This window comes from Panthera leo, chromosome B3 (genome assembly GCF_018350215.1).
Source record: "Panthera leo isolate Ple1 chromosome B3, P.leo_Ple1_pat1.1, whole genome shotgun sequence".
Lineage (NCBI taxonomy): Eukaryota > Metazoa > Chordata > Mammalia > Carnivora > Felidae > Panthera > Panthera leo.
The window spans coordinates 11,521,529-11,536,059 of NC_056684.1; the positions used below are offsets into that span (position 1 = coordinate 11,521,529).

Consider the following 14,531-nt stretch of genomic DNA (forward strand, 5'->3'; position numbering starts at 1 on the left):
CAGTGAGAGCCAGGCCACCCAAGGATGGCATAAGTTTTAAAGATGCTCAGAGAGTCTCCACAAGCTACCCCACAGATGTGACCAATACACATACATAGCACCCACACTTGGCCTTAAAGGGGAATTGTTCAAAAACACTTAACGTATAGGGTTTGAAAATTGGATATTTATCTTCTTTAATTCCTCCATGCGCCTCTCAGAGTTCATGAACCAACGGTCGGGAAACATCCTCTGGAACAGCTGATGGAAAGGCACAAGGATTAGAACTTTGAAAAGCATCTAAAGGGCTTGTTTGGGGTTGGTTTTTGCTGGTTGGCTCGTTTGAGGGGAAACCTTGGTCCTGTTGGCTCGTGTGTGCGTTCGCAACCCCGCATTCTTCCAACCCGTGGCCTTGTTGGGATTCTCAGCTTTCCTAGAAGATCTCAATCCCACTGCCTCTCCAAGCACCTAGCCAGCATCCTGGAGTAAGCATACTCCTAGCATTCAGCAGGGATATCAGTTGGGCACAGTAAGGGGACTGTCCTGAAATAGAGCCCATCCTGTCCATCTGGCACTCCAGAACAGCACCGTTCAAGTTTTTTAAACCCACTCGGCATTTTGACAACCCCCAACCCCAAATCACGGCCATCCTTTATACAGCTACTTGAAATTCCAAACTAAATTCAACCCCATAACCTGGAAATTCAAACATGAAGGCAAGAGGACAACACTCCAACTTGCCTTCACACTCTACAATAGCCACACACCTGTTAGAAAGGCGGAAACTCCTTTCTATAGTCCTGTAGACTATAATATGATTATTCATCAAGATACTATAAGAGCATCAATTGGAAGATTCTTCGTATTAATAAGACATTAAGGAATATATACCAAAATCTACCCAAATATACCAAAATCTCCCAAATTGATTTCTTTCCTCTATTCCAACAACAAACAGAAAATATAGGAGTATATTGGGAGGATTGAAAAAACTCAGAAACCACACTAATGACAAATGTCAAAGACCTATATTAAAAACACAAACCTTTTACAGAGATTGATAAAAGAGAAAAGTTAATGGAAAGACGTAACCTTGGATTGAAACATTCAATATATTAATGCTGGTAATCCTCACCAAAGTAATTGTCAGGCGAAATGCAAGCCTAACTAAATCCCAGTGGGATTTTTTTTTTTTTTTTTACCTTGATGAAAGATTCTAAAGCTGATCTGGAAGGGGAAAAAATGATGAGAGGAGAATAGTTAAGAGTTGTTTAAAGAATATCAAGGAAGTACTTTCCCTAAGAGATACCCAACTATATTATTATTGATACAGTCATTAAAATAGTGTGTTACTGATGCAAGACTCAAATCAATTGAAGAAGTGGAACCACACAGTCCTGAAACCTATTATATGGTTTTTTTTAAACTTAAATCTGAGAAATGAAATACCAGAAAGCAATGGTTAATGTTTGAATTATCTAAAAGGGAAATTGGAAAATATGGCCGTTTGGGAAGGGGAAGGAATCAAATTTGATTCCTATCTCATAACATACATTCAAAAACATTTGAGTGTATTAAATGTAAAAAAAAAAATGAGTCCAAAAATATCTAAAAGGAAATATTGGTGTATATTTAACTAAAGCCTAGGTGAGGAAAGGCTTTTTAAAAAAATTTTTTAATGTTTTATTTATTTTTGAGAGAGAGAGAGAGAGAGAGCACAAGCATGGAAGGGGCAGAGAGAGAGGGAGACACAGAATGTGAAGCAGGCTCTAGGCTCCGAGCTGCCAGCACAGAGCCGGATGCAGGGCTCAAACTCGTGAACCATGAGATCGTGACCTGAGCTGAAGTGGGATGCTTAGCAGACTGAGCCACCCAGGTGCCCCTAGCAAAAGCTTTTTGATCATGAAGTAAATGAAAGTGATGATCAGAACAGAAGGAGTTATCTAAAAACATATCAAAAACAACCTGCACAAAACATAAAAGGAAATGATACATCGGTTAAAAATATTTGAAGGAAATGAACAAAGAGCTAAAAGGTTTAATACAGCAAATACTTTTATACATCAATAAGGAAGACAATCCTGGGCAGACAGAGAATCCCAAGCATACAATTTTTAGAAGAAATACAAGTGTGTAACTAAATTCATGATAAATGTTTGATCTCAAGGTTAATCAGAAAAAGGCACATCAGCAAAATGAGATCTTTTTTGCAGTTAATAACTGTGTATTTTAATTATATTCACAGTTGACGAGGTGAAGAGGGGTGGCGGGGGGTGGGGCTGTTCAGGTCCCCTTCCAGGGAGCCTGCCTGGGAAGCCTGGGAAGCAGAATTGACTGACAGCTCTAGCTGCCTGCCCCCTGGTGACCCCTAAGGGTCCCAACCACAGCTTGAGAGTAACAAGGGTCCTCAGACCAGCCCATTCTTGCAAGAAACTTTGGTTTGGGGGTTCCCTACCTCTGCTCAAAACTTTCTTAGAATCATGCCACAGTCTGAGCCACTTCTACACTACCCTTTCCTCTCTCGCCTTCCCAAATTTCCATCTGAAGGCTCTTCTGCTGGCCCTGCCCCCCTCCCCACCTTCCCCTTCACACTGGCATCACCCCCATCCAAATGCATCTCGGTGCCTGCTTCTCAAGACACTATAGTGACACAGGAAGTGATGTGGGCACCGTCCTACTCTGCTAATGGGACTGTCAATGAGCACAACCTTTTTGGAAACTACCAACGATGGAATTAACGGTGTTTCCTCATTGAATAGGATATTGTGTGGTTGTGAACCATCAGGTTTGGAAAGAACCCTGATGGGAAAATATTTGTGTTATAATCTTAACTGGCTAAAGCGAGAAACTACATTGACAGCATGACATGAGTTTCAAAGAACCATCACATAATAATAGATGGACACATAGAAAAAAGACGGGCAACAAACCCACCCTGATGTACAGGGTGGCTATGTCAGAGGAAGGGGCCGTGGATGACTTTTTCCTCTTTATACGTTTCTGCGTTTTTTGTATTTTCTGCAGAAAGTAGGTATTATTTCATAGTCAGGAGCTTTAAACGACAAGATTTAAATGCAGGCCAGAACAAGAGGGGGCAATAGAACAGGAGCCCAGTGTAATTGTACAGGATCCGCTGTGATGGACTGGGAAGGGGAAGAGGGCCCCTGGCCCCAGGCCGGATGGAAAGGCCGCAACAGACATTCAGATGACTGGAGTGGCCATGGCCACAGGCAGGAATTGCATGGTCTGAACCATCAGTGGGAAGTGGGAACGGGGTTGGTTTTTTTTAATGAGAAAAACAATAGGAAAGATTGAGAAGCTCAAGTCAGAACAGGAAAGAGTCTTCAAGTGCTAAGCCAGTCCGTGGAAAGCCTTGGAAGTTTCTTTGGCATTGCCAGCTGACTGATACTCCCTTCTCCCTGCCATTCCTCTGAATCCCCAGATTAAACCCAGAGAAAGCACCCACAGCGAGAAGCAGCTAGAAGGAGTTTGAGGCTTAGTCGTCATGTGCTCATCTACCTGAGTGCATGCAGCCTAGGCAGCCACGGGGCCCCCGGGGGGAACTGTCCCCACCCCTAAGGGAGGGCAGCCTTCCCTTGAAGTGGCTCTTCCTCAGGAGTTGTTTTTCTTCTCTTTTGCTTCATCTGCCTCTCCCTCACATGGGCGAGGGGGCGGAGATCCATGCCTCTCAGTCTGGACTCTTAGAGAAACCCCTAGACTCCCCCTCCCTTGAGGACCCGTCTCTGGCCACTTTGCCTTTCTGCTTTTTTACTCCTGTATCTGCGGCTAGCCACAGCTGTCTCTCTCAGACAGAAACCATGAACTCTGGTCCTGGATGACTCCTCCCACCCCCAACGCTGTTCCCAGCCCCAGTAGGATATTTCTGGGCCCCTGGGGGCCTCACCTACCCGGAGGAGGGTTCCAGCTCCCCAAAGGCTGCCCTGTTCCAATCTGCCCCTGCCTGTGGAGGGAGAAAGGAGGGAGGCTTGGGGCGGTGGGGGCGGGGGCAGGGGCAGGAGGCGGGCAGGCCAACCCCCTCCTCCTCTTTCTTCCAAGCGGCAGCAGGCAAACCCCTCTTCTTCCAGTCTGGGCATCTCAGAAATGAACAGGATTCTAGAGATGAAGAAAAGCCCGGACATGTCGTTTACACTTTCACAGCTAACTGCCGAATCCCTTTCAGTCAAATGCCCAAGTATACATGGCAAGACTTGCTCCAAGAAGTGATGGGGCCTGAGGCTCAGGGAATCCTGGGCTCCCAGGCTCTGATCTCAAATAGAGCCAAGCTCCATTCACCCGTCCCTAAATGACCAGAGTTTAGGAGCAGCTGGGACTCCTTTAAACTCCAGCTGGGAGAGGGCAAGATTGAGCTCACCTGGTATCTTTTCACAAGGGATACAAGAGATAAGTGATTCCCTCTCCCTGTACCCCTATAAGCATCTTCGGAAAGGTCCCTGGGGGACTGAAGCAGGGAAGGTGGGTGAAGTGCCCCAAAGCCCTCCCACACAAAGCCCTGCTTTGGGCTGCGGTCCATTCTCAGTATCCTGGCCTTGCCTCGCATCCCCAGCTCTGGGAAGCTATTGTCCTAACCATTGAACCTAGTGTTTCCAGGAACATGGTAGTCAAGTCTCCAGCGGCATCCCTCAGACCGCCAGCACCCTGGCATGGTCCAGACGGCCCCAAGCCTCAGGGCGCTGCCCACTAGGATCTGACCCTGCCAGAGCTGGGTTCACTGCTGCTGAGCCAAGTCAGAAGCCTTTCCTTTTGTTGTTCTCTCCTCTTCTGCCCCAAGCCACCAGGGTCTGGGCCGCAGGAGGGGTGTGGTCCATCCCTGACATCCAAGAGTCACTTTCATCTCCATCCGACTCAAGTCACTGCAGCGTTCCCCAAGTTCTTATAAACGCCACTGCCTACAAGTGTTTACAGAATACTCCCCACACTGCACTCAAGCCCAAGGAAACAAGGAAACAAGACAGATTCCAAACGCTCACGGAGCTTACAATGCCACTGGGAAGACAGCAGTCCAAGCCATGTATGAGTGCCCGCAAGAGGCCAAGCTAGGCCTCTAGGGGGTGGGAGCTGGGCGGGATGACTGGGGTGCTGTGACAGGGGGCGGTGTGAGGGGAGAGGGAATTTGAGGGGAAGAGAGGGCGGCCACACCAAAGGGAAAGACTATATGGCACCATCCCAGTCCCCCAGGGCCACAAAAGATGGGCTCCCCGTGCAAGTCGCTTCTCCCTCCTCGGTGTCATATTTTTGTCAAGTGACAAAAGCCTGTGTCTGAAAGAGACCCTTCCTGTTTTCTTCCTGTAGACTCGATGTCTAGCGTTCCTCAACGTCCTAGATCAGAAAGTCAGCCTAGACACATGACGGCAGCATAGCTCTGCAAGCGGGGAGATTCATGCTTGTGCTGGGTTGGCCATCAGACAAGGAGATCCCGACGATCTCTTCCAGATCCCAGATTGACGAATCTCTCTACTCCCTCCCAAATCCATCCTCCATTTCCAAGACTGTCAGGTGTCTGGTTGACCAGCTGTCACCGTTTCCCTGTCATGGTCGATAGGCACAGCCACGGGGCTGCGTTCTTTCCATTGTGGAAAGAAGGTGTGGATGACTTCCAGGTAGCCCAGAAAAGCATTATACGCTCCCACATCCCATGAGCTGGAGTGATGATGACCAGAATAGCAACCCTGGAAGCCACTTGTTGAAAATGGCAGAGCCACTCTCCGTGTGAGTCCTATAGGAATGCACAGAGCAGTATACTTTCTGCCCCATCTCCAACCATCCAGGACATGTGCCTGGACTATTAGGTGAGAAAGAAAGAAACGTCTCTTGCCCTTGAGCTCTATTGTATCTTGGGTCTATTTGTTAAGAGCACTTTGGCCTACCCTAACATAATCTCAAAGACCTGAGTTTTCCTTTATCAGTCAAACAAGTGACTCAAGAATGGTTAATGAAACTCAATTACTTACAATTCTGGGTATTGATAACTTAGGGAAAGAGAAAATTAGGTGGCAATTTAAATGAAGGGTTACACATTCATAAACTTGCCCTAAAACATTTTGGAGATGTCAACTTTAGCTTTGTATATCTCCATTTGAATTTGAAGACAGAGTTGGCAGTTCCAAGGAGGTATCTAATTGAGGATTGCTTTTCAATTCAACAAACATACCCCGAGAGTCCCCCCTGCCAGGTAAACCCAACTCTTAGAAAGGGAGCTGGATACAAAATGGAAGAAGCGGCCTCCTAGAAACAACGGCACCCTTTACTGGGCTCCAGAAAAGCAATCAAATACAGCGACCCAATGGGTTCTCACCTACCGAGCTCTTTCTGCAGGCCTGAGGATACTGACATCATGCAAATGTTGTGTCTAAAAGAGAAAAACCAAGGTGTTCTGGAAGGAGGGACGGTGCTTTCCCTCCACCCTTAGAATTGTCCTTTAGAGGAGAATTGTGTCTTAGGAAGAAAACTACTGCTGTCAGCACAGCACCAATCATGACCAGTGGGAACCTAAGGCGATACCTGGGCTGGGGACGGAGGCTAGGCTGTCAGTGGCTAAGATGTCTTCCTGAACCCTCCAGGATGCTTTTAGAGTTTATGTTTTTAATTACACGCAAAGTGCGTTGTTGACATGTTGCACGGCAGAACCTGATATATACTCTCTCCCCAATTCCCAATTAAAATATCCCAAAATGTGCTCGCAATGGGGAAGGCCCTCAACTAACCGCTGTATTCATGGTGGCAGCCTGCTGGTGACTTGCGCGTCGTAGGGGAGCTCGGTCACGTACATGTTTTGAGAAGTGCTAAATTGCAATCATGCAAATATGTTATATATCCCATTTCTTAATCCATGTAATGGAAAGAAAATGCAAATGAAAGTATCCAGAAGATACCGTAACTGGATCAAGTCTTTTTTCAATTGCTACAGTCTTCTGAAGATAGACCTCAAAACCCCAGCAATGCCACGACCTGGGGTCCTGACATTCAAGCTTAAAGCTTCTGCCGTCACTCCCTTAGCTGACCTCTGAGTCCCAGGCAATGTGCCACGGGCTGCATCTGGCCCCCTCACAGCCCACCCCCCAGCTTGAATTCCTCCTTTGGCAAAAGCCTGCTGGTGCCAGCATGGAGCTCTGCTCTGCCCACGGAGGGAACTACCCAGCCCCAAAAGGTTAGTGATGGAAGTTCAAGAAACTCCATGCACCTGGGCTGACAAATACAAGTCCTAGAGCGGGGACCGTGCTGGTTCAGGAACAAATAAATCTGGGGGTGCGGGGGGTGACTTGGAGGAGAGGGATTCTAGAACATTCCTGAGAATGTGAAGCCTACACAGGTGTAGGGTTTTTGGTGTGTTTTGTAGATCAGTGTGTCCCCAGTGCCCAAAATTGGACTTGGCACATGGTAGGTGCTCAGTAAATATTTGTGGAATGAATGAATGAATGAATGAATGAATCAAGATGGGTTCCTTACTGACCGAAAGTAGACATGTGGAATTATGTAGTTGAAGAGAGCCCCTGCCAGCTAGGCTGCCCAAGCTGGATGCCAGAAAGGCCAGCTGGCTCACCACCAAGGTGCACGTTTCTCCCTAGAGACCACGGGAGGACAGCAGGAAAGTGGAGGACCTCCCTCCACCCAGCCCCTGCAAGCTCAGAAGCCTGGTTTTCCTGGGTATCCAAAACAGATAAACTCCAAGGCCAAGGGTGATCATTAGAAAAAAAGAGAAAGACTTCTGTCCCAGGGGACACCAGCAGGTCCTGCAGACACACCTCCCTGGATCTGCCCCCTCCTCTCCGATCCTCTGAGGTCTAGAGTCTCCTCCATCACCCTGGACCTCTCCTCTCTCCTCCTGGGCTGTCTCCAGGATGCATCTGGAGTTTACCTTAGGGCTGGGAAGTGTGGAATCAGGACAAGGCACATTAACAGGGGCGGGGGGTGGGACCACCTGGGCAAGATTTACATCATCGTATGTGGCCTCTTGAGGTACTGACTGGTAGCAACTCCTGGTAAAGGCAAAAACAACTATCAAATATACCAAGAATCTTTGCCCTCCGTGACCCACTTCCAGGAATCAACCCTTAGAAGTGATGACAGGAGGCGTTGCAATACACCTGAAAAAGGATGTTCTTGAACGCATTAATAATGATGGGAACTTGGAAGCTACATACACGTCCTGGAGAGAAGGGTTAAATGAGAGTGTGGTCCTCAGGAAACCCACTTATGCCCCCAGCATGCCGCAGGACCAAGAGATGACAGGAGCCTCCAAATGTAATTAAACCATGCCTGTAAAGGATTTTAGAAATATGCACGAAGGGTAGGGGTTTGCAGAGATGGCTTACCGTTGCAGCGCGCATGGCACTTCACTCCAAACAGAAGGGAAAAAAAACCTACACTCAGCTCCTGTCCCCGGGGCTCCCTGGGTATGTCCAGCCCCTGAGCACCCAGCTGTCAGCCAGACCCTCTGGATCCAGCATCCCCCATGGCCTCTGTCTTCTTCCTTATTAGATATTTATAAAAAGAGAGATGTAAATGCGATGGGCTCCAGGCCAAATAGGGGGTCACTGGCACAGGCACCCACGAGCACGGCAGAAGCGGGCCACTGTCAGAAGGCGCCGTATATACATATGTATGTATGTACTTGTATCTATGTAAAATACATACACGGATGAAAAAAGAATCGAGGCGAATGTGAAGAAATGTAAATGTCATTTGATTTCCACTTGGGCCTCTTTTTCTATACCAATGCCTAAGTTCAGAAAAAACGTGGACTATCCTACCGAACGGCCTCAGCAGGGGTCCCCTACAAGTATGCCGGCTCTTTGTATCTGCACGCAATTTGATCTCTCTTCTCCCATCCTCCCAAGGTCTGCAGGCTCATCCAGCACTCCTGCCTCCTCTCTCCTTGTGGGTGGTCCTCATGCCCAAAACCCCTTAGAGAAACACAGACTTGCCAGCTGGTGAACAAAGGTGCCGGTTCTGGAGGCTCCCTTCGGGTGGCTCAGATGCCGGACCCTCCAAGCCTTCCTGGGAGTTTGGGACGGGAGGCTGTGCCTCTGAGCTCTTCCTGCTCCAAAGGCCCGGATGCGCCTGCCTCGTCTGCCTGCCCTAGAGCCCAGCCGGCCTTCCTCTGCCTTTTCCCACTCCCCACCCCCCGACTCCCACCTCCCACCTCCCCCCCGGCACCCACCCCACAAAGAGCTCTGCTGGATGAAACTTCCCGCCGGCAAAGAGGAGCCTAGAGAAGTAACTAAGACTTCTGTTTCTGGAAATGGCCCATCAGGTCACTGAAACCATACCCCCCCCCCAAAAAAAGTTATTATTTTTTTAATTAAAAAACAGATGGGATATTATAAGAGAAAGACTCTTTTTAAAGGCATCAAAGAGATGACAAGCTAGTGAGGAATTGATGAGCAGAGTCGCAGAGAAGAAAACCCAGAACAGAAAACCCAGCTCTCAAATCTGCTCTTGCCTCGAGGGCACTGGGATCCAGATGAATCTGCTTAGAAACTAAGCTGTGATTCCGATGGGCTTGTGGGCAAAAGTCACTGCCCAGCGCCCACCACAGTCTGGGGCCCTACTGAGCACCCCCCCCCCCTTCACCAACCACTACCCTGAAGGCGTACATCCCCAGAGCAAAGGAAAACCAGAACTGAGCCAGCCCTCCATGGGCCTGTGGCTTCACTCCGAGCCCTCTGGTTGACTCAGGGAACCCCAGGCCTCAAGCCTGCATGATGGTGGCCCCGGCCCTCGTACTGCCAGCAAGCGTCTGTCAGAAAAGCAGGGAAAGTCTTCTCTGGAAGAAGGTTAACGTCACCCTAGGCCTCAAATCGTTCATACACAGGAAGAGCCATCCTTGAAATCCGGGAACTCCTGGCAGGCCACCTCCCTGAGAAGGACACGGAGGTCACCTCACAAGGACACTGGAGTGCCCGCCCCACGGGGCAGAAACATACCTGACCACTCCCCATGCTGTCACGAGCCCTCACTGCGCCCTTTTCTGGGATGAAGCTGGACCCAGATGCAGGTTCTCTGTGACATCAGAGCTGCGTGCATGAAGGAGGCCCCTTCTCCATAAGAGAAATGCAAAAACTTAGAAAACTGAAACCACTAAAACCCATCACCATCTTTTCCCCCAGTCTTCTTTGCAAGGAGCCAGGAGGGTTTGTTGGGAAGCAGGTGGCCCTGACGGGGGAGGGTGTCTAACACTGGGAAAAGGGCTCGGCCTCTTTGAGAGGAAAGTACCCCTCTTCGATGGGCTCAGGACACATCCCACCCCTTGGCCATTTCTCCTGAGGCTCACTCCCAGGCCTCCCTTGTCCCATCCCCATCCCTTCCTGTCCCTTCGGATCCAATTGAGGGCCCACCACTGCTCCCACCCCTTAGAACTCTCCCAACAACGGAGGACTTTCATCCGCTTGACGTCTGACTTCTCTTAGTACGAATTCCACAGACACCAAAGCCAAGACTGTTATGTCCACGAGGGTGTTCACAGTTCCCAGAACACTGCCTAGCACAGAGGAGGGCTCAGCCGTTTGGTTTTTTGTTGTTGTTTTGGTGGGGTTTTTTTATTTTAATTTTTTCCCCAAGCAAATGAATGAAATCACAGCATTTCCTGTGAAGCCCAGAGACTCTGAACAGCCAGCTACAGGCCTTCCCCTGGCCTTTGCTTCAGGGGGACTTCCTCCTCCTCCTCCAGGAATACTGGGAGCCCTTCTCCTTATCTCCCTTCATTTTCCTCTTCTTTTGTCTCCTCCTTTTGTACGAGACTTTTCAGGAGCCTGTGTCCTCCAGCGCTTTTAGAGTAGGACCCTTCTAGGACAGTGCTGCTCGACTCTTTTCCATTTTAAAAACACTCCCAAATTCATTTACCGGCAACATCCTCATACTACCGTCATTGTCGCTATCAAAAGTGGTCACTGCCTCACTGGTCCCAGTGGGAGACCCCGTACTGAGCACAAAGAGAATTAACAGTCTGTGTCCACCTGGAAGCTGGAGGGAGCCTCACGGGGAAGGCTGGGCCAGTGAGTGTTCTCTGATGATGTCACAGATACATCAACAAGTGCCTGGGGAGGGAAGAGGGGGGAGGAGGGCAGGAATAGCTGTGACACCTTCCTAGAGAAGTAATGATATGGGTGGGGGGAGGGGCACGCGGGAAAGGGTTTGATCAGTCCTTGTGGTAGAAGGTGAGGGCCCCAGAGCCTGAGGGCACAGGGAACAGGGTGAACCCACTACTGCACGGGACGAGCAGGGGGATTTGGGATTTTTTGGTTGGGGGTTGTGGGGAGGGTGATGGGAGCAGGGCGAGGCAAGAGGGCAAGTAAAAAGAGTGTCGTTGGCAAGAGTAGGAGGCTGGACACCGCTGGCCTGGGGCCAAGGGAACATTCCAGTGGCAGGGATGGGGGACAGAAAGAACGCTTACAGGCAGGAACGTCCAAGGCACCCTTGTAAAAGTGTGTGCATGTGTTTGCGGTGCACAAGGTAAGGCCTCTCAGGAACATGCCCACGGCCTCCAGAAAACCCAAACACTGCCTCCACGTCTCTTATGTGATAGAGTTTTGATTGCACCTGGCACCCAGGGTGATGTGGCGAGGGGAGCGCAGATGTACAGAAGGCAAAAATCAGGAGGCAAAGACGACCCCATGGTCACAGGCCCCCAGGCCTCCAAAGAAAGCCCACGACGGTGGGATTGTGCCTGCCTGAGCTCCTTAGATCTTAAATCTCACCGGGGCCTGGACACCTCAGAGAATAAAGCTCTGGGGAGACAGGGCCGTGGGTTGGTAGGCCACGGCACCACGTAAAAGTGGGGCTGGAACTGGACCTTGACTGGGGAGCGGGGCGGTGCAGGTGACATGTCGGGGAACCGCACACGGGCACTGACAAAAGGGCTGTTCAGGGACAGGCAGGGGGTGGGGGCGGGGAGGGTCACGGTAGAAGACGGAGCAGCCTTCAGAGAGACTCCTAAGCTAAGTTAAAGAGTTTGGACTTTTAATCTGTTGGCAATGGGGAGGCAGTGAAGCTTTATTGACCACAGAAGCACTTGGGTCAGAGAGTGCTTGAGACCACCCCCCAAGGGTGGTGTTTGGGCTTCAGCCCCCCAGGCTCTGCCCCAGGGTCTCTCAGAGAGCAGCTAGGAGACTCCACAGGAGCTCAGACTGTGGGAAGGAGGGCCTGGAGGGGAGGAGGGCCACCAAGGCCAACAATGGCAGGGGAGGTGAGGAAGTGACGAGAACCCGAGAACCCACAGCGAGCAGCTGGTCAGAAGCAGGGAGGGGAGAGGAGGGGAGGAGGGCAGACATTGAACCAAAGATGATGCGGACGACCTTGATGCTGGGGAGAGGTCTGGAACCCCGGGGGACCCTGGCGAGACGCGGGTGGGGCTTGGGGAGCACAGGCTGGCAAAGGCTCCAGGTGAGCACACACGGGAGGGAGGGAGGGAGGCAAGAAAACCTTGACTCACACTGCTTTTCTCAAATGCAGACTTCCATAACACATGTTCTCTGTCTTCTCAAGTGCACAGAGGCTTCAGGCCATCTTCCTGCCCTAGGAAAGGCATCTGCGTCTCACTGGATAGAGACATGCGCTGCCCCAAAATGCCCACTGGGCACCACTCACACACCCAGCCTGCAGCACCGGCAGGTGAAACAGGCAGCCCTCCCCTCCTCGTCGCTCACTTCTTCTGGGGGTCAGGCCGGGGGCCCAACACCCTGCTGTCCTCCTGACCCCACTGTCTGCCCATTTGCCTTTTCTCTGACACTCAGGTGCAAAGGAAGCCCTGAACATATCTGCAGTACCCCAGGGGCAAACGTCTGAAATTCTCACCACCACCCGCCCCCCCCACCAAAACGCTGAAAATGTTGACGATCTCCCAAAGAGACAAGTTTGCCAGCCTCTGGCACGAGCCTCCTGACTCTACCTCTACTTGCAAAGTTCGAACCTGTAACCTTTTATCTACTGCAACTTAAGTTTTCCGGGCACTTTCTCTTTCTCTTTCCTCTGCATCTATTTCTTCCTCGGGCCACTTTGTGTCACCGCCTGGTTAGTTTCCAAATACTCTGCTCTATTCCTCCTCTCCATGCTCATCATTTCCCTGGACAGTGGGAAACTGCCCCATTCGCCATCTTTCTCTCCCAAAAGTGAACTCTTCGGCCACCCAGGCGAGCGAGCGTCTGGCAACGTCTTTTTACGTTTGAATCCTCCCCTGCCCCCAGCCCAGCCTCCCCCGCAGTGCTGACAGATTCCCCGCCCCCCCCCCAAAAGCGCTGATCTGTCCCTGCCATACCCGATGACTGCAGGTCCCAGCCATGGCCCGTTTTGCCTGACACCTGCCTGTGTCACACTTGGGAGGGTGTTGGGACCCGGCTGGGACGCCAAGGTGAGATCTTCTCTGTGACAACCCAGCCTTCAGTGTCCAATGGGCTCTCAAGGGCTTAGACCTTCTCGTTTCCAAATGGAAGCTTTTTTTTTTTTTCACTTGTAGGTTGCTGAGAAGGAAAGGAAACTGTAGTATAGTGGCTTTGTTTTGTTTCTTAAGTCTTTTCTGCTCACGAAAAAAAGCCATATGTTCATGTGCTTTGGCACCCAACCCTCCTACTGGGCTGCTTCTCAGACATCAGGGCCATCTTCCTGGCACCAGCCATCCAGGATGGTTTCCATCCTGGAAACCCCGTTCCTCCAAACAAGGTGGCCCTCGTGGGCATGGGAAGGAAGCCATCACCCCATTCAAGTCCCTGCTCCCGGCCCTCCTGCAGGGCGCCGGGCCTCGGTATCAGGGATGGTCTGTGGAGTCGGCACATGGGACCGTCTGGCTGGGACCTCCGTGAGATTCTAATACAGAGGGCATCATTGTCTCTGGGGACCATTGTGGAAGAGGGGGCAGGTCAGAGGTGACCTCAGAAAGCCGACGAGTGACAATGAAGCAGGGTACAGGAAAAAAGCAAGCTAAACCCTTGCTCTTCAGGATGTGGTTCCCTGGACCGGTATCTCTGGCCTCCCCGGGGTGCTTATTGGAAATGCAGAGTCAGGCCACAGGCCTGCGAGTTCTCACGCGTCTTCAAGGCTGTGTGGCCTTGGCCTTGGTGGACCTCACAGTGGTCCCCAAGTGGGCCTCCTGTGGGGCCCGCTGGCCTGGCTGTTGGCAGTCCAGGGCCCGGCTGCCATCTCCCCGCTCTGGGGACTCTGGCACCCCCACACAGAGCACCCAGCTCCAGCACTGCCTCCTCCCAGGGCAGGCACTTTCCGGCACAGCCCCCAGACTGAGAGATCATACCGCCAAGCCCCAGCAACCACAGCCATGGTTGGTCACAGCCAGTGAGGTGGGGCCACCGCTCTCCCCAGTCCTTCTCTGTCCCCCTGAGGATGAAGTTCAAGGCTTTCAGACTCCTGAGTCCCTTGGGTCACCAAGCTGCTTTCAGGAAGCACCTTATGGTGCTTCCCTTTGGTAGCCCCACATTGTGAATCTGAGGTTCTTTATAGATGGCCCATATCCACTCTCTGCCCCGAGTGCAGTGGCCACACCCTTCCCAGTCGGCACATGGGTCAGGTGTACTGTGACCGCCCCCCCC

At 51.0% G+C, this 14,531-nt stretch overlaps 1 long non-coding RNA gene across 1 annotated transcript; it reads left to right on the forward strand.

Moving 5' to 3' along the window:
- Positions 1-12,406: 12,406 nt before the first annotated feature.
- Positions 12,407-13,039, forward strand: LOC122221644. The gene is made up of 2 exons (XR_006203351.1): positions 12,407-12,606; positions 12,729-13,039. It is a non-coding gene; the product is annotated as an uncharacterized LOC122221644 (long non-coding RNA).
- Positions 13,040-14,531: the final 1,492 nt, after the last annotated feature.